The 24,940-nt window shown below is 44.7% G+C and overlaps 1 protein-coding gene across 2 annotated transcripts in view; it reads left to right on the top strand.

The window, feature by feature from the left end:
* Window positions 1-22,083: 22,083 nt before the first annotated feature.
* Window positions 22,084-24,940, top strand: part of cdh8 (cadherin 8) — a 78,632-nt gene continuing 75,775 nt past the window's right edge. Inside the window, exon 1 of one of the 2 annotated variants that reach the window (XM_029145499.3) lies at window positions 22,084-22,654. The gene's annotated coding sequence lies outside the window, so the exon portion shown is untranslated. The remainder of the gene's footprint in view (window positions 22,655-24,940) is intronic. The other variant, XM_029145497.3, reaches the window with a different exon arrangement.

Genomic DNA, 24,940 nt, shown 5'->3' with positions numbered 1-24,940 from the left:
ACTTGCAGCTCATTCACTCTGTGGAGCTCACCTGATTGCGATAGAATCCACACGGCACAGCTATTACACTCAAGGGAGAAGTGTTCATTTGTTGGATGTTCCGACCCACGCTGTAGCCTATTTTCTTTCCAGACATGAGGGCCATGTTCATTGCTGCAGTTGCAAGGACTTAGAGTCTGTGATTCCGCTCATCCAATAGTGCGTACCTTTTCCTTATATAACTGTATAAGCTTTTTTGCTAAGTTAATGGCAATGCTGCTGCCTGCATACTGTATGTGGCGTGCTCTACATAAGTGCAAGTACAACAACAACTATTGTTGTGTCTTTCAGAAGTGCACTTGTGACAATTCAGCCCTCCAGCCTTTGGGGGTGCTCTTGTCTCTGTTCTGTCTGGTGTCAGTGTTTGTGGGGTGATGTCATTACTGTTTTGATTCCTGTTTGTTGCTCTTGTACCTGTGTTCCTACATGTATATGATTTCCTGCCTTTTGCAGTGATTTGGAGTTTGTGTAACTTCAGTTTGTGTGTTTAGCTTTTCGCCTTTAGCTTTAGATTTATCATTTGCCTTGCAGTGATTGTTAGTTAATGGGTTTTGTTTTTATTGCTTGTGTTCCTTATTAAATTGAATTATTGAACATGTCTTTGTCGTGCATGTGGGTTCACACCCTTCTGTCCATTGGTCTAGCCACGGCTCCAGGTTGAGCAGGCCTCCAGTTAGTGGGCTTAATATTTCCCAGTTGACCTCGATTAGATATAATCTATATGTTTAATTTACTTAGATTTAATTAATAGTCTAATTTAATATTGGGATATTATTTTCTTTTTCAATATTTGCAATGAACGTTCGCAATTTTTAACTGGCAACATAGAAAAATGTAAAACCATTGCAACATTTGATAGAGATCTGATGTAAGCAGATGCTGTTTGGTGCTGGTGAAGAGAACCACTCAAGTGTCTGTTGCACTGTTCTCGCAGAACAGTTCAGGGGCACAGAACGCTGCCTACTGTAGCGACGTGTAGAGATGTCTTTTGAAATCTGAAGTGGACTTGACTGATTCGCAAATTGAACTTCAAGTAGCTTGATGATTTACTGCTCCAGGCTTTGGTTCTACGAAATGAACAAAGCCTTCGTTCGCCTCAGTCTTCTCTTATGAGCAATCGAAACTTTAGAAAGGGGAGCCTAAGAATAGAATCCCCGCGAACAGATGCTATACCTTTAATCAACAAACATGTCAGCCTGCTGGAGAGATTTCAATATGCGGTTTATTATTTTTTTAAAATTCCTTTTAAATGCTTCAGTCGAATCTAATCTAAATTTTAGAAAATGAGGCTGTCACTATTCACAGCTGAAATAATTAACAGTTTTCTAAATGAACTACAGACGAAAATGATTAAAGTAGTGAGAAAGAAATGCTAATTTCCAACTGCTGCCTCATAGCTGGTACATGACCAGTTTGGTGCGCCTCATCCCCACTCTTTCTCTCCTAAAGCAGTAATCCAGCCCCACCCCTGCTGGGTCCACTCCCTCACTTTTTTTTCCCACGGATCAGCCCCATGTTGGTATTTGGAAACTCTGCTTGTCATCTAAGACCTATCACAGCAAGGCATGTCTTCCTGCCAGAAGTGAATATTAAAAGATGTATGGGAGATAGGCGGATGGGTGATGGAGGAATAGAAACAAAAGGGGCAGAGAGAGAGGAAGTGACAGAGAGCGCCTGCTAATGTCAAGCAGGGCTGAGTCTTCAGATTCAAACAGGGATTTTCACATTATGATTCTGCAACAGTGTATTGCATACTTCAAAGACCTTATTACGACGCTCTATTAGCATTCACACTGCCATTCACATTGCCAGTACAACACCTGCATAGGAAACAGAGGCAGGATTTGCCACGAAGAGGACTAGCTGGGGATAATGCCGGGCCAGATGACTTGGAGAGGAGGATACTTTTCAGAGCGAGGAGTCACAGGACTTGAATTGTAATGAGCAGCACTGTGTGAACCAGGCTGTTATGATGGAGAGGCCGTCCGATTTGTAAGAACGATCGCGCTCGTCCTTTGTTTTGATGTTTGTTCAGATTGTGCACCGGAAACATTTTGCATTACAGGTCTCAGGTGTCTATAATTATGCTGTGTAGCTACAGTAAAGTGGTGTGAATGTGTAAAAGGTTCATGAGTTAAGTTTCTTGAGTGTGTCAAGAAACTTCCTGACAAATAACTGTGATCAGCTAAAATCATTGTGTCTGTGACATATACATTACTGTTATATACAGTATACATATACTATACTTTAGTCCTAAAGTCCTCCTCCTCAGTTACAGACACGCAACAACAGCGCAAATCGCTGTTCACCAACAGCATTTCACTGCTGAGTGTCTGAATTTCCGTGCAGGTGCTTCCATTTAGCTCTAAGGCACATAGGGCAAAAATGTATTTTATTGATTCCAGTGTAATAATTTAAAAATCTGACACGAGACGGCTCGGGTTTTGTTTTCAGAACTGATGATGGTATTGGGTACGTGATGATTACTTGCCTTTGTTACAGAAAATTTCACGCTGTGAGGCTCCAGTATGTGCGCTTTTCACTTTCTTCTTTCCAGCAGGTCCTGTGACAATAAAACTGATTTGCAGGGACCATGAGAAATGTAATTTTCTTTATATTAATAAAATATTCCAGAAATTAATATTATGTCTTATATATATATATATATATATATATATATATATATATATATATATATATATATATATATATATATATATATATATTATATTTTATATAATATATATGTATAATTACCAGGGACTTTAACAAAGACATTAAATTTTTCATTTTATTAAAACATCAGCCAACATCTGCTATTGCCACTCATACAGCAGCTTTGAATCAATTTCTATACATGTATAAGCAGATATAATAATAATACTCACACTGCTATTCAGAATTATTCTTGATGAGGTTACAAATGTATTTAAAATGCATAAAATTGCCCTTTGATTTTATAAATCTAAAGTCATACTATGCAAATTACACTTACTGTACTTAGCAATGAATGAACGATGACTCGATCTCGATTGGAGTCATTTGGAACAAAGGAGCTTTTTAGATTAAAGCAAAGGTCAAAACATTTTTGTTTCAAGTTCAAGTTTTGAAAAATTTGGAATGTGTTTCCAGTAAACTCAGCACTGTATTAATTTGCTACATCTATAACACAAAAATATTACTGTATATGGCGCTGAACTGCTCCTTCAACCAAAAATGAAAATGCATCCCACACAGTACACTACCTTCATCATCTTTGAAAAATTAAGCTGACAATAACACGCGGTTCAATGGAAAGCAAACATGTGCATGCGTAATCATTTCAATGGCATCTTTGTTACGTGCAACATCCACACTCGCGTCCAACACTGTCTCCTTCAGTTGTGCACATGCCATTGTGCTCTGTCTGTTTCCCACCAGCCTTAGGACATAGTTTATTCACTTCAGCGTGCTCAAGCTGCCGATGAAGGGCTTTTGATGCAACCGCTCTCTCATGCTACACCCCACAAGCTGTTTGCTATGGTTCATTAGCTTTCTGTTGAGTTGACTGCTAACACTTGATATTGTTGCAGGCTGTTCATTCCACACATTTCCAAGTGTTGCCCACTAGCAGAGCAACACTGAAGCAAAAAAAAAGGTGCCTGCTTTTATAACGGGACAAATGTTCTGTTCTCTGAGTGCCAACGGAGCCGAAAGTTCATCAAGAAGTATACATTGCAATACATTCCTATGTTTGTTTGTTTGTGTGGTTGATTGCTTTGGTGGTGACTGCATCAAATATGAGAAACTAGAAACCAGAAACCTTTCAGGGAGATGAGAGTATTTCAAACCACAAACAACAATAATACTGCTACCCTAATAGTGTGTCTTCTTTTCTAGCTGCAGGAAAAGAAACAAAACAAAAACCTGTAGGACGTATTATGAATAAAACAATAAACTCATATGATAACTGTATTTAAAATATGTCTATATTTAGCACTTGCTGCACAGCAACCACTCTGGTCACACAGTTAACTTCATAACAACTTCTACAAATTCTCTGAACCAGGTTCCATAATGTTTTCATTACTATAGGTAGTCTGCTATGTATGTTAAAACCCTAATTATGTGCATACTTATGAGCAGCTGAGTGGGAGAAAATGTTCACATCAACCTCCTGCGGTCGCAATTTGCAGAAACAGACAAATCAAGGATTCCGCGCCACGTCTCTGAAATCTTTCACTTAGACAGAAGAACTCGGAACGCGTCAACGCGCCGGCGTCAGGCCGGGCCGCAAAACCGCCGCCTTCGGCACCGCATCGAGTGAAAATTCAATATTCACAATGACACAGTTGATTCAGCCGTTCACCACAAGAAAACAAACTGTAATTTGGTATCGGGTCGCTCACCTCCACGGATTATGGATCTTTTTCTTTTATTTTTTCAGGTTAACTAAACCAGCCTACGGCAAATCATCTCATGAACTGTGATCAGGCGGCAGCACATGGCCGACAGCAGGCAACAGATATCCAATCTGGCACTAAACACACACAGGGAGGACAGTAGGGTGGATCAATATGGCTGCTCGGAATAACTACTACTGGGCTTTTAAAACAGATTGCACTCCTAAATGGATGTGAACGTCCACTCAAATACCTTCCAGTGTTAGTCAGCGCGCACGCTTGGAATGAAAGCCAAGAGTTTTCCATCATTGTCTATCACTCCTATTAAACTGTTAGCTCTGTTCTGCCCCCCTGGTGCATTTAAAGGAGACTGAATTAGTTTAGCTCACCACGATTACCAGCACATCCAGCCCGAAGGCAGCGATGAGAACAATCGGTCATTGTTTGAAACATATGAAGCGTCCCTGCAATTTATTGGGGCGCATGCTGCATGTACCTCGGTAGCTGTTTCTGCCCGGAGATACAGTCCTGTAGGTGAGTGGCGTAGCAGCAATGGTATTATCTTCTGCTGATGTGTGAGCGGCCGCCTCGACAAGAAGAAAGACACAGTTATCAAAGTAGAATGAAAAGAGAGTGGGGGCGAAAAACAAAAAAAAAATGCCTGCAAAGTTAACACAGGATGTATTGCAAACGTTTTAATGAGTCTACTCTTAATTAGTGCCACAGGAAATCGATGGCTACACCAAATGCTTGTCATTAACAAAGGAGGAGACAGCCGACCCGTGGGACCTGTGCTGAATAACTGTTTTTCTGTCACGTGCTGCTGCTAAGGACCAGAAGGAATGTGGAATGACGCGCAACGCGCGTGTGTGTGCGTGTGTGTGTGTGCACGTACACGTGTGACACCGGCATCCTGCTGAGCAAAGCAGCGCATTGACATTTGTAAAGACTGGGGCTAAGTTAATGTCTGGGAGATGTGGGAAGGCCATGATCTATAATGCATTAGCCTTTTACCGTGATTCGTCATTTCTATTTCACACCACACGTGTTTGCGTCTCCGTATCGACGACACAAATGGTTTATTTTTACCCGGTGTGTTACGTCAGATTCCAGCTCCCCTCAAAGTTCGTCTGCTTCTATTCGCCTGTTGGCGCGCGGACACACATTTCAAGCGACTTACATCGTTCCTGCCTGCGTGACAGCAGGCTTCCAGATGTGTTCCAGATGATTCCAAATAACAAAAGCCAGACTGCTTTTCATGCCGCGTCCTCATCCTCTTGTTTACGGCTGAGCAACAAACGTAAAGCGTAAAAGCGCTCCAGTCCCTTTGCCCTTTTCTGAATGGCGCCACTTGAGAAATGACCTCGCTGCGACGGCTTCTGAAGCTCCGGACCTGCATGGATGCGATGTACAGCATCAGACCCCAGTGACAGCGGCGGACATTTTTTTTTTTTTTTCGTCCCACATCAAAACTCCTGTGAGTGCGAAAAGCGTGTTAACTTTTTTACATGGGATATTAAAAGTGCATCATCCTATAGCGCCGCTTTGAAGATTAAAGTTAACTGTCGTGTTATTCGACATTACAGTGGCTGCGTTCATGCTCGCTGACAGCATAATTTATTTTCATCAGGCTGTGTCATTGTCGGCTGCAGGTGGAGTGCAGCCCCTGAACGCGGCGCCTTAGACTTCCCCAGCGCTTGATTGGAACACATAAGTTTTAAAGGGCGGGGGTGGGGTGTGTGTGTGTGTGGGGGGGGCGAGCCCTCTGACTTTGATGGATTTCCGGGCAATATTAGTCAGCGAGCATGTATCCCTCTAAGCTGCGGTGGAACTGATCGAGGTTGACCAAATAATCTGCCAATTCCCTCCCAAGAAATGCAGAGACGACAAAAAAGCGTCTAAGTCTCTCAAGCCCTCATCCTCGAAAGCTGGATCAGCAGTTGTGTCAAAAAACTCCCCGTTAAGAGGACAAGATTTCAACTTTGGAGAAGGTGGTGGGAGGATTTGCAATTTCATGGTCTCACTTTTAATTCATGTTTAATCACACAATCGTTTACAGGATCACAGACTAAATGCTAATGGAGTGTGACAGTATCGTTAAAAGAATCATGAACAAATGTCACACTGTTGGTGTTGTTATGCAGCCTGAAATTAACTGTCACATCACTCCCTTAAGCCCCTTATTTATTGTTCAGGTAATGAGTCAGTACTGGAGAGCATTTTAATGTTTGTCTCCGAGTTGTGTCAGCGACCGGCCTTGGAACCGGCGCTCGCTCATTCATCTCACTTCATAGAGCTCCGGGCTTCCAAGGCCCATAAGTGCTGGAATGGATTGTGTCAATGTGTGTGTGCGTGTGTGTGTGTGCGTGTGTGTTTTCCCGGCAATATATTCAATATGGTTTATGAAGCTGAGGTCTCCCCAGGTCACACGAGAGCAGGACATGAAAGGCGAGCGCTCGGCCTCCACTTCACAAACAAGCTGTCCCGACTTCAAACGGGTGGCAAAGCTGCCCCACATTCCTTCTTCTCCTTTTCACTTCCAATATTCAACACCGTTAATGGCCGCCGGCGCTCTCCATCTCCCCTCTCCACCTGGCAACGGGAGCCGCGCTCGCAGCCGCGGCCAAAGGTGGAGCGAACCGTGACGGCACAGCGGTGGCGGTGGCGGCGGCACGCGCTCGGGAGTCAGCGTCGTCGCCGTGGATTATTTTTACCTCAATATTTGGCTTTTTTTTCACACAATGGCGATACTTTTGCAGGTTTTACAGTTTGTTTGAAGCCATTCAGGGCTTATTTATCTTCACTACCACACTGTTGCAGCTAAGGAACCACACACTCATACATCTGCTCTCACTAATAATTACCGACTGGAAATATTTCCGCTTCACTGCAAACGTTATTTTTGAATCTGGGAAAAAATTAGACCTTCGCTTTAATTTTAATTAACGCTTGATTTGATGAATTACTATTAGTGGTATCATTGGTATTTGTTGCTGAGAAGAAGCTGTGATAGGAAAACAAGCCTCAGAGCCGTTCTATTAGAGCGTCACTACAGTCCCATGACTCCACAGCACACGCAGTAACTCCCTTTATGTATATCTGTCTTCATTTCGTCGCTTTCAGATGTGCAGCCACGCAACCAAGTTCTTCTAAAGACCACAGGCTCTGCAGACTTACTACAGGCTGGAATTGAACGTGAAAGGACTTCAAAACACACGTGGCCGACATGTAAGGCCCAAGCGTGGAAGCTTAAAGAGGAGCTGACTCACACAATCACAGAGGAAAGAAAAAGCCTTAAATAAATAATGCCGCTTTGGATCTTAATCTGCGCCATCCGTTTTTTTTTTCTTGCAGGTTTTCTTGATTTAAATAGTGTTAAATTGTCAACACGTTGCCCTTATTTAGCCCGGTGCCACACGTGCCTCTGATCTTTAAAGTGTTTTCAGCCCCCCGATTTCTGCCATTACAGCCATTCCTGCTCCTCATTTGATTCATCAAAATCATGTAATCAGAGAGAGAATTCTAAATGAGATAAGGATTAAAAATAATGAGCCCTGCCTGGAAATTACTGCCTCCATTGCTCCAGTGCTCTGCGTGCTGTTCGACGCTGGCCAACAGCTTCCTGCCTTGCTCATGGGGTCCACGGGCAGTGTGTGTGTGTGTGTGTGTGTGTGTGTGTGTGCGTGCGTGCGTGCGTGTGTGTGTGTGTGTGTGTGTGTGCAAAGGCATTTTCTGGGTTTGTTTTCCTGCTCATTTACCGGAGGAGCATGCAGGCACACACACCTCCCCCTGTCTGCCTCCCACCCTAACCCTCCACTGCCCACCCACCCCGCTTCCCCATTTCAGGCCGTTGCATTGAGCCCCTCCCGCCGCCCTCACGGTGCCGCCAATTTCCCTGGAACAGCGAGTGCAGACTGGGCAGCCTTCCAGGAGCCTTTCTAAAGCAGCTGAATATTCATCTTCATTAGGGGTATCACCACCCCCGCTCCGTCCAGGCCTGGGTCCTTTTAACAAGGAGCAAGTGATCCAAATGGAGAGGGGGGTGGGAGGGTCAGACTCGGAGGGGATGGTGGTGGGGGAAGGTTTTGTTTTCCATCGTTTTCATACCTATCTCTTGTCCTCAGACTGCAGGACAGCTTTGCCCTTGTCATACAACTTATTTTTAGTATTTCCTGTTTTTGTTGTTGTTGACAGAGTAGGGAGAAGCCTGTTGAATACCAACAACAGGGCTGAACACTCACGCATGACGAGTCCTTTTCAATGATGCCATGAATGCTAATTAGATCCATAACTGTTCCCATCAAAGTCTACGCAGGTGAAGTCACCCTCATAGCATATTAGCCGTATAGGTAAAGGCAACTCCCATGTGGCATCGTCCAAAACCAAAAAACATGCAAAAGTGCAAAAAATCAATTAAAAAGTAAAGTGCTAATTTGACCTGCTAATTACCTCGCTACCTGTAGGGGGGACCAGGTGTTAATGTCAAATACCAAGGTTCCCCCAGAGACGTCTTCTGCGCTGTCGCTTCTAATCTATCAGTCTTCATCCTTCATCCAGTTGAAACTGGCTAAAGAACAGGAGAAACCTGTGGGTCAAAGTTGAGTCAGACTCAAGGCCTGAATGTGAAATGCCACTGTTCCGTCCACTCTGCTTCCTCCCACTCCTCCTCCCCATCACCTCACAGTGTATTTGCGCTGTACGGCCGCGTGGCACCGACTCGCCTCCCTTTGACTCCATTCTCCTTTTTGCTTTTCCATCAGGCAAACACAGACAGCTCCTGCCACATTTCTTCCCACACGAGCTGAGGCAATACCAAAAGGTGAGGTAAGAACCCTGCAGACCACTGAGTGGAGAGCGAGGCATTGCTACCTCAACCGCTGTCCTCTTGTTGTGTGTCTGAAGTGTTTCTGCCTTCGGTCTCCTTCCAAAATAATGTTAGCCTCAGTGCTGTGACAAATGGCCACATACAGAGGAACAAGAATTACATTACTCCAGTGTTTCTGTGTGTCAAGCAGTTTCACAGCGGTTTACACCGAGGAGTACTACAGTATATTTGCAAAAAGATATGAAAGAACGGTAGCAAAAAGCAAAGCAGGTCGAATTGAGTCGAAGTGGCGCCAAGTGGTGGCGTCGCTCCTGGTTCAGTCGGGCCTTTTATAATAGGTTGCATCATAATGTGATCTGCAATATGTTGCCAAAAATGTAACAGCAGCTGTAATTCTGTGTCAGCGTGACTTCACAGGGTCTCCATTTGACAAGGACTCCGTGTGAACACGTCATAGCGTGCGAGTATCGGCCACAGCGAAGCCATTGTCCACCGCGAACATGTTGTCATGCCAACAAGGATAGCGACAAATAAATAAAATAATACAGCTTGTTTAAAATCAGTCATCCATCTTAAGAAAACACAGCATTGTGTTTCATCAAGTACGAGTATGTTTCTTAAGGTAGTAACAGTTTGCTCCTCTGCTGCAACCCTTTAAGGGCTTGGATCATTCTTCGCTCCGAGAATTCCACAAAAACTGCCAGAAGTGTGAGATGCCTGTGGCGTCAGACCAGCATGCAATACTTCAAACTCATTAAAACCATTACAGGGGAAAAAAGGTGCATCTCGCTGCCTCAGAGGCGCCTCCGCGTGACGGCGTGGAACTCTACGAAGATGCCGTCAGATGCCGGAGAACGTGAGCGGCGCCGCGACGAGCGCTCGCCGGCACAGAGGGCGTTCAGGAGGCGTTCAGGCGTCCGTACAGTAGGATCTCGGGGCGTCCCGTCGACCCGAGGGCGAAGAGCCTCGCGGGGCCCGGCGTCACACAACAGTCCCAGTGTCGGGACGATTTCTCGACTATTGCAGTATGTGTGTAAATGTTACCCCTCTGTCAAGAGCAATGGAGAACTTCTTTAAAACACGAGACTTCACACCCGAGACGTTTTCTGCCAATTACATCATTTATTTCTCCCAGTTCTGAGTCTAAAAGGGATTTGCTCTTTTTCGCAGATATCCCCTGATGCCTGTCAGATTGTGCAGCAAGTCTCTGCCTGAGCCATTTTAATACAGCCCTAAAATATACATCACAGCATTGTTTAGACCTCCTCGGACACTTATTGGCATGATGTGTCAATGCTTTATTAAAAGGTCTGCCAGACATGGTTTCACTCGGCCCTGGCTGATAATCTTCATAATTACAGGTAAAGACAAACCAAATCACAAAGTTTGAAGGTTTGCATAGTTTTTGAATGCTGCATATGATCAAAAACTTTGTTGTCTTAACACGCTTGACACTGGAAATCAAGCCCTGTTTACCCCAAAGCTTTGTGAACCTCTGCTAACCGGGGACTATTTATTCTTTTAACACAACAGGGCTGCGTTCGCTGTGGCCAATTTTCTTCCGACTAAGTCTTTACTTCCTCAAAGGGAATTTTCTCCTCCTCAGTGAACAGCCTCCCTCTATGAAAGTATGATAAAAATTGTCTGTGACAACCGCCACTCAAACTGAGCGGCCCATAACGACAAGGGAGCCAAGAACAGTCTTAATACTATTTATAAAGCTCCGAAATGGCAGGGTTTGCAGGAAAGTGTGAAGGAATAAAGCAGGGTAGGAGGTGGCGTGTGTTTTTTTTTTTCACCCCAAAGCTTCTTATGACCTTAATGTTCCTCCAGTCTAAACATAGCCCCACTCCAAATACAATGGAGCCTTCCAATTCAGCGCCGCTCCTAAACAAGAATGCATTTTAATCGCTGTCGCGATGCAACGTTCCTCTTTGTGTTTAATGGAACTTTCCTACTGATAAATGCACCTCTTCCCGTCGTTCATCACTCTCGTGTTGACATTGTGTTCATCATCTTTGTGGAAGTATAAAAGTTCTCCCCATTTCCGCGCCGTGCGTTCATTAATTTTTCCAAATGTAAAATTCCTAATCCCAAAAATAGCTTTATCCCGCACACCATAATTTCAACTCTTGACTTTAAGGCTCCTTACTTTTTCCGAGAGCACAGCAAGTGTTCAGTCCTACAACATAAGAAGTCCCGAAGGATTAGCCAGATTATTGAATCACGGCTTTAGATAATACCATCAGTTACAGTTTACTTCTGAGAACAGATGCAAAAGGGGGCAATATGGCAATGTTGTGAATGTGCTAATGATAGCAGCAGACTTTGCCTCTGAAGAAGCAGATGCGGTGAAGTTTGAACAGCTGTCAAACGTGATGAGCGTGACACAAACGCCTGCGGTGGAAACCGTGGGACTTTTCCTATGATATAGCGGCCTACACACCAACCGAACCCGCCGCATGATAAATTACACTAACTGTCAAACACCTGGCGTCGTCTCTTTGAGAGGAAATTGAATATAATTCCAATCAAATGCCACATGAACAGGTGAAGTAAGTACAGGGGCTTTAACAATCAAACGTATACGTCCGTGGAGGGACTCCGCCCTTCGGCGCGACTACTGTATCTTTGTCCCTCGGCGGCGAGCGGCTAATTTAAGATGCACATGTGTCATGAGAACGCTGTGTCTTTTAAGGGTCGCTTCACACAAATCACAAAACATCATTCATCACTCAGCCTTTTGTGGGACTTACTCGAGCAGATAATTCCGGTTTCGCGCGCCGAGATTTATGCCTCCGCCCCCAAACAACGGAGGTGACTGTAATTTGTGCCCGTGGCGCTCTGAGCCTTTTGAAATGACATTTGAAGCGTGCGAACAACGCTATGTCCTTCCAGAACGTCCACTTCCAAAGCCGTTTTCAACACAGAGGTCCCTGTGGGATGTGACCGCACAAACACACACCTCTTCAACCAGTAGCATCCTGTATGAAAGAGCAAGCAGGTATAAAAAGTGTGAATGTGTTTATTAAGTAGAACTATGATTACTATTATATTATTATTTTTACTGTTGGACATTTATAACCTATATAGACTTTTCATATTATATATTTTATAGAGTTTTTAAATTTAAAGCCTGTTCATTGACTGTGCAGACAGAGTAAGCAACTGGCAAATGATTCTCCTTTTATCACATTTTATTGAAAAAACAATAAAATTGACAATAATTTTATTTTGTTGTTGGCAGCAAACAGATATGCTGAACTTTGCAGAACCAGAGTTCATGAATATAGCCAGTATATCTAATTTCATATGCTTCATTAAAGATAAAAAAACACAAGAGGGGGTGGGGACTCACGTGTATTTAGGAAGCTTGCCAGCGTGTGTTGAAGCTTTCCGATGCCTGACTCTCCTTCACCTCGCGTTCCCCACTTGACAATCTGCCACCGCGGCGGCCGCCGCCGTGTTCTGTTACAATTACAAGATTAATGGACAGGGTGGATTTTGGTTCACAGGAATTAATTGTCTCATTTTACTCCTGCGCCCCGACAGATGAAACAATCAGGGCAGTAAACCTGTTGGTGATTCCTGTCAACAGCAGCGCAGATGCAAATTAATAGGCGCTCAACAGGCCGTAACTTTACGGAGCCGAGCGGGCGGGTTCAGGATGTAGCAGATACAGTACAAAGACCCAGACCAACTCACTCACTTCTACAACAGTGTTTACTATTATTAACAAATGCATTGTTATAACCCCCAGCAACTTCAAAATCATCAGTCTCATTCGGCTGAAGCTCCGATGTAAAATACGCCGGCCCAGACACCGGCCTTGGTTCTTACCTCCACGAAGGCTAATGTAAATCCTTTCAGTCAGAGTGGAGTCTAAAATAATCCCCCCTCACAGAGAGAATCTCCAAAGCTGGCCAGCAACCCGCACTGCAGTGTCGGGGAATGTCAGGGATGCTTTGAGCCATTTTGAGTTTCCAGTGATGGATATTGGCAAACAGCTTGCCTCTGTGAGTAAGGATAACCTTCCATTTGATCAATCTTGCACCCGTCTCTAAGATTTTACCCTCCAATAAATCAATAGCCTAGATGTGTTTGTCCTGGTGCTTTCCATTCTCCTCCAGGCCCCTTTTCCATGCGCTCCTGTCCTCAAGTGCTTTTCTTTCCTTTAGCCAGTCTCGACATGTCCCTTTGTAATTTTTTTTAAATCCACCTTTTAATCTCGTTAAACCCGATCTGAAGGCAAAGGTGCGATTTGTTTCGTGTGTTAATTTGTCGTGATGTGGTACAGTATTTGTCAGTGTTTATCATGAAACAGTACGCCACACTTGGCTGTCTGCTTTGGTTAATTCTACAGAGAACAAAGAAAACTTTCTTCCCGTGGCACCAGGGGAAATCTCTCATTGGGCTGCATATGCTGAAAGACACTGACAACCAAACCGAAGGAGATTTGATTGATCGTTGGCAGAAGTGACTTTTCGCCGTCGCACAATGAAGTAGGGCACCGAGAACCACGGGGCTTAGGGTGTTAGCCATGATATGTTTCCATTAAGAATACACCAGACTTCAAAAAAACAAAACATTTTTGCTTTTAATTTCATGTAAGAACAGAGTCATTATTTTGCAATACTCCCAGGAACAAGTTTGTAGATGCTGCAATTAAATTTCTTGAACAAAACACTTTTGTTGCGGCTGTGCGCTCCCTGCAGGATTTGCAGTCGCCTTCGTTCTGTCGTCAGATGCAGTAGACGGGGGGGCTGTTTTCTAATGACTTCAAATAATCTCACAGAACGTTAGCCACATATACCAATGATTAATTAGAAGCTGGAAATCCCTCTGAGATCGTAGTGCAAGCAAAGCAATGAGGTCGTCCCACAGTTGCCAGGCTGCTTGTCATTTCCAGCCCGTCTTCAAATGTCAGGTGCGCCGCCAAGGCTCCGCAAGAGACACGTATTGTAGATACATCGATCAGAAAAGCTTTACTTAGATTATGGCTTGTGTATCTACACAGTGACACACTTACATGCACTACTTGTTGTGTGCCGCTGCACATTAACTTTCTGTTTTGATTCCTGTAAGCTCAGGCAGCTCTAATCGTATTCAGTCAGATTTTTAACGAGCTGGGACCTCTAACGAGCTGGGACCTCAGGCCTCTCCGGTAACAGGGTGCTGGTCAGTCGGTCGGTCTGGATGTGAAAACAACACTAACCAACGGAGACCCGGATCGGTCGTGCTGCTAGGAATCAAGTCAGTTCATCTAAAACTTAGAGTGACACACTGTCATTCATCTGGAGTTGACTTTAATGTGATTTCAATAGGTTTCAAATAATCTTTTCGCTGGGGCAAACGTTCTGATACTTGATTATTTATGTAGTAGTTTCTGTACTGTACTAGTTGCACATTGAACCCGCCTCCTGTTGCTGCTGAACTGGTATCATCCATAAGACTTCAGAGCTATTTAGTCTTACTGTCACAAAACAGGCAAAGGAAGAGCTGGGAACAAACCTAAAACACGAGGCCACAGTAACACAGCTTTCCATGTTACTTTGTTTCCCAGCGTAAAAGATTAAGAACTAAAGGCAAAATTCCTGAATCTCATTTCAGTCAATTATAAACTGCTTGCAAGTGATGGGCAGTTACAGAATGCTTACTTTTTGATCATATGGTTCTTTGGATTTGCTGTGATAGTCAAGGAAACGCAACTATGGGAATCCTTTGGACCGAATAACCAAATCAACATACAGATTGATTCAGGAATTCAAGAGCGTAAGAAATGCACCAGAACCAGGGCTGGAATGAACCAAAAAACACTTCTGCTAAACAAAAATGAAAACAAACCCGGAGGACAGATGTTACAAGCTCGAAATAGAAAATAACAAACAAGAAGGACCTGAACTATGGCGTGTAGGGAGAAGCTGAGGAGCTCTGTGGTCCAGAGTGTGGCATAGTGAATGAGAGAGAGAGACAGAGAGCGGCTGGCAGAGCCATCCTAGCATGATTAGTGCAGTATCTGTAGTTGACATGGCCTTGCTCCTAACACTCCACCGATGCCCAGTTTACAGCAATACCTTTTTTGACGTCACGCTATAAGAGACATTTAGCTTGTCTTGTGTACATTTTGCACACGTTGTGAGTTCAAATAATTTGGAATAATATAGAGACCATAAACTATCAGAGTAGTCAGGACAATCTTAACTCTCTTTAGCATCGAGACCGAAAAACAAACTCAGTCTGTCTGCAGTCCCTGGTCCAACCATCTTGCCTGTGTCCAGTCTCTGGTCCAACCATCCCGCCTGTGTCCAGTCCAGTCCCTGGTCCAACCATCCTGCCTGTGCTGTGTTGTTGCTTGTTGTTGTTGCCGTGCTTCTCTCTCTCACCTCACCCCAACCGGTCGAGGCAGATGGCCGCCCACATCCAGCCTGGTTCTGCTGGAGGTTTCTTAGAGAGGGAGTTTTTCCTCTCCACTGTTGCTGTCAAATTGTAATTATAGGCTTGCTGTATGTGGGATCTTTTGGGTTTAGTTGTGTAAGGTCTTAAACCTGCTCACATGTGATCACGCCATTGTTCAGGAAAGCCACTGTGATTAGGGGAAACACATATCTGAATGTCTGTGTAATAAACCAAAGCTAATTACTTCATTGGGACAAATTTAATTATATACAGTAACATACATTGATTGGAATCATGTAATATCATTGTACACAGCAAATGAAACAGTCTGACATCAGAATGTTTCACAATGTACAATGCAATGTGTGTGGTTTGTGCAAAACTATTATTGGCATTGTAATTATTGCATACAGCAAATCTCATTACCATTACATTACATTGATATCTCACATTTGTTTTAACTTACATAGAATTTATTGATTGTTCTGTCCCCAAAGTCTAACTTTTCAAAAATCCCCCTCCTTCAGGCTCCTGGATGCTTCCACCTGCAGGTCCAAACTGTCTTTTGACGCTCCCACGCTTGCTCCGAGCCTCATAACCATCTTTGCGTCCGTACTTTTACTCCATCCTATCAGCGATGAGGTGCAGGGGCCTCATTCCCCGTCCACGGCCTGATGACGAATGGCAGAGCTCATCTCTCATCCCCGTTAACCAAGTGGCTGGTCGCCTTAATGAGCACTATTAAAGGTAAAGTGTCATTACTGCAGCACTCTGTCTATTCATTACAACCATCAATGTCTGTTGATGTCTGTCTTCGTCTAATCATGGCACTCTTCTGCCGGCACTTGTCTTCATCTATAACCTCCCTCTTACGTTATTTCAGATTAATGCCAAATTATTTCTCTGTTGCCACGTTGAGGCTTGTGATTGTATCCATGCGCTCGTGAGGCGTCCGCGCCGTCTGAGAGGCCGGCGAGACTGTCTGATGGTGATAAATAGAGCAGGGTCACAGACGGTGAGTATGTTTCTGTAACCAGCTGACCCGTTTCTATTTGCGGGAAACATTTGGACACGAACCAAACAAAATGGTCCTCAAGGCACATCTCTCTACAAAGTTCTTGTATGTGGTGACACAAAATAAATATCACCTTACAGTTCCACCTGGATATTGAATTAGTTTCTTATTACTTGTCATTTTTATTTTAACAAATATAACCTATTAGCAAGTTTCACAGTTGTTTCTGGGAACTTGGAGGCATCCATGGGGAAATGACAGCTTGGAGTAAGCACATCAGCAGAGTGAGATGTTACACAATGAAGATGAAGAGAGGACTGGACACTGACGGTGAGCACAACTCTCTCCATTACTGTATTAACTTTCTTGTTGCCCCGTAAGACTGCCGCGGGAGACGAACCGCTCCGCTTTCATGCAGTCATACGTACGACGGTTCATATCCAACGTAATTGGTTTGAACGAATGCACAATAACTTTCAACCGGAGGCTGCTGTATTACAACGCGTATGTAACAAATGACATCGATCACACCTATAACAACAGATTGTTTTTTAGATGCGCCGGAGGCTCCGGAGACGTCGGCCACCGCTGGTCATTCAGTTCAGGCTGAAGCTCAGCAAACGGGTGGAATGGGCATATTTTACATGTTTGCCTCAAACTTGCTCCAAAGTGTGAGATGTAAAGTAGAAACACATCTGCATCAATGTGCATGTAAATGGGTTAGAGTTGTGTTCGACACAGAAATGTGTTTGTGCAGTTTCAGGACTAGATCCTAAAAATGCCGTCCACTTCCGTTTTTCTATTATGTTCTTTCCACAAGGGTCTACGTGCATCCCAGCAGAGTCTATGGCCTCTCGGGTACATCCTGTCGCCACATATAGACACACACCTACAGGCGGTGTGGGATTTAGGTCCAGTCAACCTAATCGGGTGCCTTTATACTGTTGGAGGAAGGAGGAGCGCCCAAAGACAGCTCACCAGACGCCGGGAGAACAAAAGCTCCACACAGAGAGGCGCTTGGGCAGCGAACCCAGGACTTTCTTGCTCTACATTTTCTCCAGTATTCCCAAGGCGTCCTTTAGTAGTTTAAACTCAGCAGATATGTTTTGCATCAACCAAATTCAAGGCAGCTTGGTGCAAATTCCTATGTGAAACTAAAGTATTCACTACTGCAAGCGACCATCCTGTTGGTTAGCTAATGTAGTGCACTATAGTATATGTAGGTGTTATTTCTGAAATGAACATCTAATTTTAAAAATAGAGATATATATGCTTCAATTCTGAATGATGCAAGGTGAAATTAAAATAAATAAAAAAAATAATAAATGTGTTTTTTATTTATTAAAAGCCAAAACATTTTCTCCACCTGTTTTGCAGTTTAGGAAACAGCTATAATTATCGTAATTCTTTATTAATTATTTTCTGATAGCAACATCTGCTGATCAGCCTTTTTAACTAGACAAACAAGGGCTGTTCACTGCCTAAAGCAATATGTATTTTTAAGGCAGCACACAAGCCTAATTCCATTTACATTAGTCTTGTCTAACCTTCTCGTTGCATGTTTCGAAACTTAAAGTGCAAATGTGAGCGCATAAAAAAGCTTAATGTCAATTTGTGGCGCTCTGGATTCTTGCTGGTGCAGCTCCTCAACCCTGGTTATTCATTTGTCCCTCCGTCTCCTCTGCGTCTTCTTACACGCATCCTCTAATGAAGCAGGAATGGAATTACTGTTTGTTATATCAGCGGGGGTCTGAGGACTGTCCTGCATAATTGGAAAGTAAGTGGAATAGATATGTGAATGTGCATAAATAAGCTCAATGTAATTAATGAGGACCAATGATTCGACTGGTGATAATTAAATCTGCCATGTTTTTCAATTTGCATGATTAAGATGTTAGTTAACGTTATGTTGCACCCACGTGTTACAGGTTGTTCATTCTCAAAATGTCAACATATCAGAATTCTCAACACTGCACTTAATTATCTTCAGTAGCTTTAAAAGTATCAGATAAATCAATTAACTTTAATCTGCAACCAATTAAAATTTGACTTTTCGGAATGTTAATGTGACACGCGCTGTACTTATATCTTAGCCCGCTCAAAGAGGAGTCACGCAAAGTTTCTCAGCGATTTTGTGTGTGTGTGTGTGTGTGTGTGTGTGTGTGTGTGTGTGTGTGTGTGTGTGTGTGTGAGGTATTATCCGAACAGGAAGTGGTTAAGCAGGAGAGATCCTTATTTTTTTCCTCCTTCTTCCTATTTTTACCTCCTACTCGACTGGAATTTAAGTTTGACTTTATTCTGCGTTTTATGATTCGAAAGGGGTCAGAAGTGATTTGCATATTTTGACATTTTTAACAATTCGCCGTAGCTCAAAGGAGGATTTTAAAGCACCTCCTGAAATCAGCCGCAGCCGTTTAGAAGGGAGCCTTCGGAGGGAAGTGGCCTGGGTGTTCATTTGTGCCATTAACATTATACTGTCTCGTGGAGAGGGCAGCGCTTGGCGGCGGAGAACAATGGCGATTTCTCAGCCTTTCATGTTCAGCAGCCACATATCTATTGAGGAAGGACTCTCGCTGAGATGATGCTTTAATGTTTTATTGACCAGGACATGGGGACGAGGTAAAGAGGTGCATGGGGAAAAAAGGGAGGAGGACACTTGGGTGAGATAAGACACAGGACTCTCCTCCTCCACGTCCTCCAACTCTTCTACTTGTAAACTAATGAATGTGGAAGGAGCGAGAGCATTAGTGAAACACGTTTGCCACCGGAGGCGGACTTTCAGTCGCTCGATCACCTGGGAAATCCTGGTAAGAGGACGTGAACGAGCACGGGTCCCAATGTGCTCAAAAGACCCAGGATGACTAATGGATTTATTTGAAGTCCAGCCGCAGTCTTATCGCTGACTAGAACCCTGTGGTTACAGGGATACAGCTGCTTGATAAAACCGTACAGCAGCCGCTGCTGCATCACGGCGCTGTTTCAGGAGACGCCCGCTGCCGAAGAGGCGCTGTGTCAGCGTGTTATCTGAGTTTAGACTGGAGGACGTGTTGGTCCACTCGCGCTGGAAACCTGAACAGATAAGACAGACGCTGATTTTCACAGGGCAGCAGGGTTGTGGGTTTGATTCCCGAATTGCTCTTAAGATTTCTCTATAAGGAGAGAAGTCTATATGTGTGGCCCTGTGATAGACTGGTGACCCCCCACCAGGATAAGCTCCAGAGTGACCCCTACGAGGGCAAAGTGGTAGAGGAGCGAGGGAGCGAGAGCTTTTCACAGCGGAGACGAATGAACACGAGTAGGAAAACGCATCCGTATATGGAACTGTCATCAAGGGCCCTCTTTTCAGGGAGGTAAATGTTTTGCAGCATATGTTGCGCCAGTTTCGGTCGCGTTGGCCAGTTGTTGCTGTCAAAACGGGGCTAGTGGTCACACAGCGGGGGGCCCTGCCAGCAGCAGACAGCAGCGAAGAGGCAGCTCCAGCGAAGGACGGGAGCAACATCAGGCTAAACGCTGCTCGTCTGGAGCCCGTTTTAAAGGTGGACGGCTCATGGAGATGAGCGATACGCCGTGAGTCGGGACCCGGGCTGAATTAGGTGGCGCGAGATGTGTCTTTGAAGGCGTTCAGCTTTGTGTCCTCGCGGCTCAAAATAGCCCGGTGTGTGAATGCCCACCAGTGCACGCGGGCCTGCGCCTTAGATGATATGTCAGCGAACGAATTGCCCACAAAAACCTCTAAATCAAGCGGGCAAATCTTCATATAGTAACGGTCCCCGCGGCGCCGTGCTGGGGATTTGTTGTGGTTTTTTCAGAAGTGGAGGTCCGTGGCGCACACTGCAGCGGCTCTGTGATTAATACCAATGACAAAGCAGTAACTAATGATCGATGGAGGATGCTCGGGTTCTAAAAGACCATTTCCCCTTCACTTACTTTGCCTTTTTTTTTTTCTTTCAAAGCCATCTGATTTTTTTTTTGATCACTGGCAGGCGCCACGTCTGTGGAATTAATCACTAATTTAAAGCCGAGACCCTCTCATTTGCACAAGACTATGCTCACAGAAGATTTGAAGTGATTAGTGAGTTTGAGATTCACCTAATGTCAGTGCAGCGTTTATTCTGCCTTTTAAAGACTGTTCCGTGAATAACATTAATGCAGACACAGTTTTATTGCTGTATATAGTCTCGCATCAAGAATGAATTAGGGCTTTTAAAGTCTGACACTTTAACTGTACTGCGTGAGGCAGCGCTCTGTGTGTGTGTGTGTGTGTGTGTGTGTGTGTGTGTGTGTGTGTGTGTGTGTGTGTGTGTGTGTGTGTGTGTGTGTGTGTGTGTGTGCTCGTGACTGAGCGAGAGGACGATTGGGCAACATCTGAAATCTAATTACACCATCCCAACAGCTCCCGTTGCTCACACTTTGAAAACGGGGCCCTGATTTCGAGCGAACACACAAAGCGCTTTCTTAAAATACATTTAACTCTGCCCACGCGCGCGGAGCAATATCCTTGTCCATCAATAAAATCATCATTCATATTGACACTGCATGAAAAACATGGCTCAACGTTTACAGCCTTATGTATTATGCAGCAGGAGCTTTTAAAGGAGATGATTGGAGAACTCCCATCTGAATCACAGCTGCAACATCAAAGCGCGAGTGGGAGGAAAATTAAATGGTACAGAAATAAGTAATGGTAGACTTGATGTCTTTGCTAATTGGGATCTCTGGCACTTGGGTCAAAAGGCCTCGGCGAGGCAAAGCTAAAGATGAGCGGCTCCATTGTGTTGCGGGCATGAGATGCAACGCGGTGCTCTCAGACGAACTCTTTCAGTCTTCTGGCAACGCTTATTAGCGCTGAATAGGAATGCTGTGTACGTGTCATGGAGACGCGCTCGCAGCTGAGAAAAAGACAAAAAAAAAAGCGTCCTCCTGCAGTGACCATCCTCTCCTGTTGCTCTGATAACGCCCCCCCCCCTCCCATCCAAGCCTGCCTGATGCCAAGTATCCGCCCAGCGCCGACACTAGAGGGCTCTCTCCACGGACAGCAGCGCTGGCGCCCTCTGCTCCCGCTCGCTCGCACACTCCGCCGCACTCCCACACAGGCGCACGCACCCGGCGCGCGCGCGCGCGCGCGCGTGCGCGCAGTGACGAGCGTGACCTTTTCACTAACAGTCTTAATAGGGCCCCGCGTAACACCTCCGCGGCTCCTTGTCTTTGAATAGCGCGAGGGTTTTATGCGCAGGATTTTTACCCCTTTGAAATGCGCGTGTCGAGAAAGCAAATAAATTAAAAAAAAAATCTGATAGTTCTGTACTTCGCATTGTGCCAGCAGGAGCGCGGTGTGCGCGCGTGCGTGCGTGCGTGTCCATCTGTTCGTTGCTTAACCCTATCGAGTGGCTGCGTAAATGAGCAGCCTCGGCGTCGGCTTCCTGCTCGCCTGGCCGCTTTAATTTCACTAATAACCGAGGGAAGTGACGGCCAACTCACGCGCCGTTGCCTCAACAAAGAGAAGAGTTGTGCGCAGAACACACGCACGCACGCACGCACGCACACACACACACACAGTAATGAGAGGATTTTACCTGCGCGCACCTATGTAACGTCTACAGCCATGGGCGGCAATGTGAGACGATAACCTTCGCGCGTCCGCGCCCGAACCGAGCGGCATGCGTTCATTTGTGCGCCTGTTGACCCGGCTCCTCATCAACCCAATGAGCGCCGTGGAGGGGAGGCTCTCTTCGCCACCCTGCATCTCTCCACCATCTCTTCCTCACTTTTCCAGTCGGCCAGCGAGCCTGTCGGAGCTCCCAACTACAATCCCAACACTGTCACTGCGCCTTGACTAACTGCAGGAAGGATTTCTAACGTCTCGCCTCCCCGCTTTAAGCTCATTTCCCCAACGCCTCGAATCAGACGCTTTGGACTTTTTTTTCCCTCCCCTGTGCGTATTTTGAAGGAAAAGGCGATGAAATGGTGCAGCAGCAGAGAAGAATGCAAGTCTCACTTGTAAGTATAGACGGATAACACGATCTGTGAGCATAACCGGTATCACTGATGTATCCCAGCGGTGTTTTCTGAACGGGGTTTCGCGGGACTTCTCTGCACCTTTCTCCGTCGCGGTGCTGCCGTGCATTTTGTCGGCGCGGACACGGAGCGACGGAGCAAGTCCACAGAGATGTCTTCAACTTAGGTCATCTTTCGCATTTCACTTGCTCCCGCCGCGTGATAAGTTGCACGAATAGCGGTCGTACAGTGCGTGCTCCTTCATTCGAATTGCCGATGCGCTCCGGTGCCACGTTTTGACGCACTCAGGTGGAATGGCTGGAATCACAAAAGGTAAAAAAAAAAAAAAACTTCAGAGAGATTCGCGTTAATGCAAAATGTGCTGCTGATAATTGTGGAGCCGCAAAACGGAAATATCACCCCCCCCAACTTTCTGGGTGGATTTGAGGTTTGATGTCTGATCAGCAGCGGAGATTGTGGAGTGAAACGCTCCAGCGTGCAGCTCTGCTACCTTGGACAGCTCCTCCGCTGCCGGCGCTCGGTTCTCGGCTGATACGTCTGCACCGGCTTCGCTCTGGCGAGGAGCTGTCCTGAGCTCGTGGTGCTGAAATCGCTTGCTTAGTCACTAACCTCTAATAATGCACTAGAATCGTAGCAAAATAAAACCCAAAACGTTTGAATATTCCTTATTCATAGACACATTTTACGCGTACTATCACTTTATATTTTAACAGGTTTATTTAGGCTTTTACTATATATTCCTCCTATTTTTATTACTCTGGACTTTTGAGTCTCCAGGTCGGTGCCTGCACTCGGAAAATGCCACAGTAACTCGAATCTCTCCACACTTTATGATATTGCTGTTGGCTTCGGGTGGAATACGTTACAGCTTATTGTCCTTGAAATTGCACCGGTGGAACCATGTATTACTTCACACCATGTGCAATAAAAGTTACTCGAACCAGCAGTGACACCGTGCTGAAAGCCAGCCATTCGGTGCTGTGATAGCATGTCCACCTGCATCAGTTTTCGCTGAGGACAAGTAAAAGGGAAAACCAACCTTGCTTTTTTGTGCCTCTGGTTTTGCTCTCTGGTTTGTGAACAGCATGCATCAGTGTGTTATACAGTTAGAGACAAAGTGGAGGCTGCAGCTCAAACTGTTCCTGATTACAGGCTCCTTTTAGATTACATGGTTTCTTTTTAATCTCACAGAGCTCAGTTTTACTGTTGTTTCATCTCCATATCTTCCAAAAAGGATCGTTCCTTTGCTTATCAACAAAAGAAGCTGTGTGTATAATGTAAAATTACAAACTTAATTCAGTGATTAAACATGCCTGAATAGCTTCACAATGATCTGATCTGGATTACCGGTATCAGCGAGTCGCAGCGCTGTTGACACCGTGGAGTTCACCTGCAGCCGGTCCTGTCGCCGCCGCATGCGTGCGCTGACACCCGAGGAATGTGACTCGCACGTATGACGGCGCCTCACGCGGAACACGCTGTGAAAACATTAATCATAAGGAACGTGTAATTGCTCCAAATCTTTCCAGGATAATCCCCAGAACAACAGATTAAAGCAAGGCAATCTGATGGCGAGGACTGAATAGCCTCGGAGTACAGACATACCCATTTGTTGTTAAATTGCAGTGGCACAATATGAAAACAAGATTAGAATAAAGGGTTATGTCTGCGACAGATAGAGCATTTGTAATGATGAAGTGACATCTTCACTTAATATCCTGCGATCAGTTTTTTTCCCGTTTCATTATCTCTTTTTTATCTCTTGTCTTGCCTTAAAAACAGATTTTTTTCATCTTCCCCCCTCGCCCTGGCTGCCTCGTCTGATTTGTTCAAATGTGTATTTGTCCCCGCTCTCCTTCCTCCTGCCTCCCTTCATCCTTTCCCCACCTCCTGACAGCTCCCCCACCAGACTAAAAGACAACTACACTCAAAAAAAAAACTTGTTGGATGAACATAATAAAATTATGGAAAGTATTTCCATCTAATTAAAATGCGTTAAGATAGCAAGAAGCTATTTCGCTTAGTGAACCAAATGTAAACAGGGTGAAGCAACATGATATATTCATGTTAATGTTACCTAATGACCATGGGTCAGTCCCACTAATGTTTTTAGGGTTGATTGAACATAATTTTCTTGGGTTATTTGATCATGTATAATATTAATACTTGTTACTTTATTTTATAGGGTAGTAACAAGTTAATTTAAATTAATTAATAAATTATGCTATACTAACACAACCAATGTAAAGTTATCAAATGTTTTGTGCC

This window comes from Betta splendens, chromosome 3 (genome assembly GCF_900634795.4).
Source record: "Betta splendens chromosome 3, fBetSpl5.4, whole genome shotgun sequence".
Taxonomy (NCBI): Eukaryota; Metazoa; Chordata; class Actinopteri; order Anabantiformes; family Osphronemidae; genus Betta; species Betta splendens.
Note: the sequence above shows the minus strand (reverse complement) of the source record. Positions and strands in the feature narration are given on the sequence as shown.